A 5,679-nucleotide genomic window follows, 5' to 3' on the forward strand; every position below is an offset into this window, starting at 1 on the left:
CACACTCAGACACAGCCACAGCTCCCTCGCCACCCTGCATCCCCTCTCCCCTGAGCTCGCAAAGGGCTCTTTCTTGTGCCCCAGCCCAGGGCTACATAGCCTGCCTCAAGTCTGTGGCCCTCACACCCACCATCAACCAGCATACATTCCTGCACAGCCTCCCCCCCAGCTACCCCACCCACCTTGTTCCCTTCCCTTTCACACACTCTGGTGTGCTTTCCCCGCTGCCCAGTCCTCCCCCGCTTTCCAGGGCTGCCTGCCTGGGGAGGCACCCCCACCCCCTCACTGCCCCAGGCCCTTCATTCCTGGATAGTGAGGCTGGACATCTGGTTCCAAGCTGCCCCGCCCAGGACCCTGGGCTCTGGGCACCCCAGGCCCAAGCTTGGGGGTTCTGGGCCTCACTGGGGGCAGGGCCATGCCTTGGCACCTGGTCACCCCTGTCTGTCAGCCAAGAACTCTGAGCACCCAATCCAGCCCTACCTCTGGCATGGAGATTGGGGGGGGGGGGCGGTGGTGGTGGGGGTTGGGTGCTAGGGGGAAGTTAACCCCAGTCTGTACTTTCCCAAGTGCCCACCAACAACCCCCCTCAGCTCACCTGAGAGGGACCCTGGGCCAGGGGCTTCAGGGAACAAGATGGGGGAAGGTTCTGGCTTGAGATGTCCCCCCCTGCCCGCCCCCACTCCCAGCTCCGCGGCGGGCTGGTCTCCCTGGGAGTCAGTTCCGACAGTGAAGGTTACTTTACTAGATGCATGATTTTAAACGGAATCTCCACCATCTGTTCCACCCCCTAATTACAGATGCACAGACTCCGCCTCAGAGGGCAGCATGAGGGGAGTGATTTAGAGGCTTAGCTGCTGCTGCCTGCATTAGGGTTGAGGAGGGTGTGAAAGGGGTGTGTGTCTGGGTATTGCTCACAGCCCCCCAGTACCATCTCTTTCCCAGGGGTCCCTTGTCTCTTCTCTTGCTGGAGAAGGGCTCAGTGAGAGGTGCTCCTGAGCCAAGACCTGAAAGGGGGTGCAACTGCAGTGCTGTGTGTGTGTGTGGGGGGGGTCCCCATGACGTCTGCCTATGTCCCAGGCCAGCAAGTCCTGGGATGCATGTTCCATTAGGGCCTTTAAACATTCAGTGGATCGATTGCCTGCCAGCCCTAGGGAGCCCCAGACGCTGGCCTGGCCCAGCTGCTGGCCCACCCCAAGGGAGCAGGGATTGGAGGTATGGTGCAGGGAGGAGGTCAGCAGAGGCTGGGGCAGCCAGGTCCTGGCCACAGAGGACATAGGCAAGGCATGCCAGGACCTACCAGGTATGTTTGCACATGGGTGCCTTGGCACAACTGCCATGCCTGACCCCAGCTCAACCAAGGCCCGTGGGGTTGGAGCAGCACCAGGGGCCAGAGGGGAGGGGCCAGGGCCTGGGGCCTCAGAAGGTTCTGAGGGATACTGGGCTCCATCCCAAGGACAGGTCCACCTTTGCCCAGGGGTAACAGGGATCTGAGCCCCAGCCTGCTTGGTGGGGGCATTGGCCGTGGTGGCAGCACTGGTGGCGGCAGCGGGCACACTGCGGTAGATGTGGGAGCCCTCACTGCAGGGAGACAGAGCGAGGTTGGGCTGGAGGAATTTTAAAGATTGCTGCAGGCAGGAGGGTCTCTGGAACCCCGCAGAGCAGGCAGTCATGCAGAAGTAATCCTACCGCTGCCTGCCTGGAGGAGAGAGGGGGCAAGGAGAGGGCTGGGGGGCGGGTGGGGGGGGTATGTGTGGAGCCACTGCCCCTCACACCTCCGCCCTGCCCCAGCCAGTGCTAAGGAGCCAGGGACCCCAGTGGCCTTCCCCAGGAGGTGCCTTGGCTTCTCCAGTCCCTCTGGCCTGTGCCCCACGTGGAGGGGCAGCACAGCAGCTCTGGCTCAGCTCCCAAACTCTGGGTTTTATAAATAATGCAGTCTGGAAGTAGGGGCCACCTCAGCCCCTGGTCACTTGGGCCACCCAGTGTGACCTCTGCCACTATGGGGGCCCTTTCCCTCCCACCCTGTGCCTTGCCTGCTGTGTGACTTTGGACAGAGCCTTAGCCTCTCTGGTTTGGGCCAGGAGCAAAGGTGTTTGGAAGAACCCAGAAGTCCTTGGCCATGTGTCCACTGCCCCCGCCCTGCTGCAAACTCCCCCCACCCCCCCACCCCCGACACAGATTAATTGCAGCTGCCCTCGGCCAATCCAGCCGGAGAGGGGTGGCCTGCACTCTGGGTGCTTCCGGAACCATGAGCTCCTCCATTTTGCAGATGGGGTAACCAAGTCCAGAGAGGCGGCAGCATGGCCACGGCCAGCCCGCTGAGGATCCCCTCCTCACTGCCCCATTCCTCCTCTGTCACTCAGGCTCTTCTCCGCTCAACTAAGAGCAGGGCCTGGGGGGTGGGGGTGGGGGCGCGGATGTTTAGGAAAGTGGTTGCAGCTGACGTTGCCATGGCGATGCTGCAGGAAGCTGAGCCGAAGTAGGGGACCTATAGGGTCTCTGGGGCCCCCCCAGCTCCACACCCCTGTGGTCGTCTCCCCATTTTCTGTTCCCCACCCAGACGCCTGTCAGGCCGCTCTGGTGACAGGCTGGGTAGGTGACAGGTGGTGCAGGTGATGGGCTGGGTGGGTGATGAGCTGGGTGGGTGACAGGTGGTGCGGGTGCGATGCAGGCAGGTGACAAGCTGGGTGGTGACGGGCCCTGTGGATGACAGGCAGGGGGTGTGGTTGGCGGGGATGCTGTCTCCTGGCTGGTGGCCTGTTGCAGCACTCCCACCCTCAGCCTCGTGTGTGTGCACAGGCATAGACTCGAGGCTCAGAGCTTGGGGCTAAGATACTAATGAGGCTTATTATGGGTGGAAGGGCAGGTGCCCAGGTTCACTAATGAGAGGCCTCTAACGAATAGGGGGCCAGTTTGGGTGGTGGGGGGACTGGGGGACTGAGAGGAATTTGGCTGGTCCTCCTGCGCTGGGCCCCAAAGGTCTGGACCTGGCTCAAGTTGAGTCTGCCCTGGACCCCTGCTCCCCTTTCCCAGCCCTTTGGCGCTCTGTCCATGCTCACCATCGTCATGGTCGGTAACCATTGTTCCAGCACTTGCTATGTGGCAGGCACTGTGCCAAGCCCTGCCCATGCTTTTTCTCATTTCAACTCAGCAGTCCTGGCAGGAGGCACTGTGACCCCATTTTACAGATGAGGACTCCAAGCTGGTGAGGGGTTCAGGAATTTGTACGCAGGAAGAGGCAGAAACAATGCAGGGGTATACTCCGCCAGCCCGAAGGTCTCGCCCACCGTATCACATTCCCTGGTGATTCCACTTCCCAGGAGAGGAGGGGAGGCCCAGAGAAGGCACTGGACTTCACATCACGAGTACTGGGGCAGGTAGGCTTGTAATCCTTGTCTTGCTCTCTCTCTCTCTCTCTCTCTCTCTCTCTCTCTCTCTCTCTCTCTCTCTCTCTCTCTCTCTCTCTCGCCCGTGCCTGTAAGAGCTTCCCCAACAGAGCTTAGTCCTGGGGCAGCCCGAGACTCCCTCTGGGCCTCACTTTCACTCTTAGATGGATGGATGTGGTGGAGGGTGATTACCTTAGCCTCTTTAAGTCTAGTGTGAGAGGCATCGGGGACGCCTCTTCTTGGGGTGGCTGCCACAGGGTCATCCCATCTGACCTAGATTGTGGGTGACACCCCTAGACTGGAGAGAGGACAGGGCTTAGTGTTGAGGGGGCTAGACTAAAAAGGCAGGGCGGGGGGAGGGGGGCGCAGAAGATACCTGAGATATCTAAGCCACTCCTTGCATTGTGTACTGGGGAGGCTGAGGTCCAGGGAGGAGCCCTGACTGACCAAGGTCACACACCCAATGAACTTCAGGGCCCCTGTGGGATCTGAGGTGTCCCTGGCCTGTTGCAAGGGCGGGGCTGGGTGTGGTGCCAGGGCTGAGAGGCTACCTCCTTCTGGGCTCCACCCACCGACCTAGCTTCTTCCCTGGGGTCTCTGAACCTCCAGGTCCTGGGAGGGTTTAGGGGGCTTATTGGCTGCCTTGTGATGTCCATGTCCCCTCTCCCCATCAATCTAGATCCCTAGTGCCAGTTGAGTCCCTCCCTTTGGGACCCACTGGGGTGGAAACTCCCTGGCAACAGCTGATGGACGGGCAACAGTTGATACTGGCCTGGGTCCACAGAATGGCCCTGGACAGAACGAGACAGGGCCTGGGGGGCTCGGAGGGGGATTTAAGAAAACAGAAGAGGCTCATTCTTCTAGGAGTGCCTCTCTTCTTGACCATAATCTCTTACCAAATCAGCACTGCAGCAGCCCTTCCAAGGGGCTAGGCTGGGAGCAAGGGAGCTCACCAGCTCACTGCCCTCTCTTCCCACCCACTGCCCACCCATCCTGCCATCTCGTACCCCCCCCCTCCCTCCCCACAGTCAGTGACTGACATTGGGCAGGATTAAAGCAGCCTACCCAGACTGTAGATTTGCTCTCTGGCACATGATGGTAGGTGGGGCAGAGGGCGTCACTGCCTCAGTTTCCCCAACTCTGGATTTGAAACTTTACCCTGGTGCCTCTCAGCTCAGTCAGGACAGTGAGCTGAGACCTAGAGGGGTTTAGCAGAAGCAGCCTTGTCCTCAGAAGCCCCAGGCTGAGGGGAGCAGCCCCGCCCTGCCCTTGGAAGCCCTCAAGCCCAGAGGTGAGGTCTAGAACCCAGGCTGGGAGATGCTGGGTGGCTGCTCTGTGGAGGCTTTCTGCAGCCAGGCTGTGGCTTTAGGAAGGCCCAAGAAGGGTAATGGTTTGCCTGGGGCGGGGGTGGGAGGGAGGGGGGCCTGGGGAGCCATCTCTGGCTGGGGGTGGTCTTGTGCAAGGGTCTGACTTTCCCACAGGCTCTGGCCAGCAGTGGGCTGGAGTTCTGGGGCCCTCCCAGCTCCCCAGGGAACCCGTTGCTGCCTAGCCCCGGGTCCCAGGCGTCCTGGCGAGTGAGGGCGGGTCTCCAGCAGGCGCTCTGCCAAACCCCGCAGCCTGCTCACCAGGAATCGTGTTGCTGAGAGATGGAAAATCCCGGCCAGGCCTGCAGCTCATCCCTCCCTTCTAGGAGGAGGAGGGGCCTGAAGATTCCTTCCTGCAACACCCCCCCTTTCTCATCTCAGGACTGGGCCCTCCTCAGCAGTGGGTGGGGTGGGGTCATAGGTGGGGGGGGGCCCAGGACAGACCTCTAAAGCCCAGTCACATGCCTTGGACCGCAGCCCAGCCTGCAGTGGGCACCGGGTACTCTGGAGGCAGACTGAGCCTGGTCCCAGCAGAGGAGGGCATGAGGGGTGCTGAAGCCAGAATCGGGCCCAGATGGGGGCCCAGGCCTACCCCTGGCCCTCCTGGAGCCCCCAGAGCGGAGGGTGAAGATTTGGTTCTCTCCTTGGACAGGAAGACGAATGATCCCATTATGGGAGCGTGATTTTATTCCACGTGTCACGGAGTCTGAGATTAACTTGCTCACCAGTCTGTGACAAAACCCTCACACACAACACACACACACACACACACACACACACAGAGGCACAGACACACACGTATCCTTGGCCTCACAAACACATCACTCAGTCACAGAAAGCATGCCCCGACGACTGCACATGCACTGTCTCTCTTTTCTCTCTCTCTTTCTCTTTCTCTCTCTCTCTCTCTCACACACACACACACACACACA

General features: G+C 60.6%; 1 protein-coding gene across 2 annotated transcripts in view; it reads left to right on the top strand.

The window, feature by feature from the left end:
• Window positions 1-3,131: 3,131 nt before the first annotated feature.
• The window catches only part of AHDC1 (AT-hook DNA binding motif containing 1), a 52,144-nt gene continuing 49,596 nt past the window's right edge, over window positions 3,132-5,679 (top strand). For both annotated transcript variants that reach the window (XM_045298748.1, XM_013005396.2), the window contains exon 1: window positions 3,132-3,374. The gene's annotated coding sequence lies outside the window, so the exon portion shown is untranslated. The remainder of the gene's footprint in view (window positions 3,375-5,679) is intronic.

The sequence above is a fragment of the Echinops telfairi genome, unplaced genomic scaffold, assembly GCF_000313985.2.
Source record: "Echinops telfairi isolate 266 unplaced genomic scaffold, ASM31398v2 ScPeMD7_7457;HRSCAF=8495, whole genome shotgun sequence".
NCBI classification, from domain to species: Eukaryota; Metazoa; Chordata; class Mammalia; order Afrosoricida; family Tenrecidae; genus Echinops; species Echinops telfairi.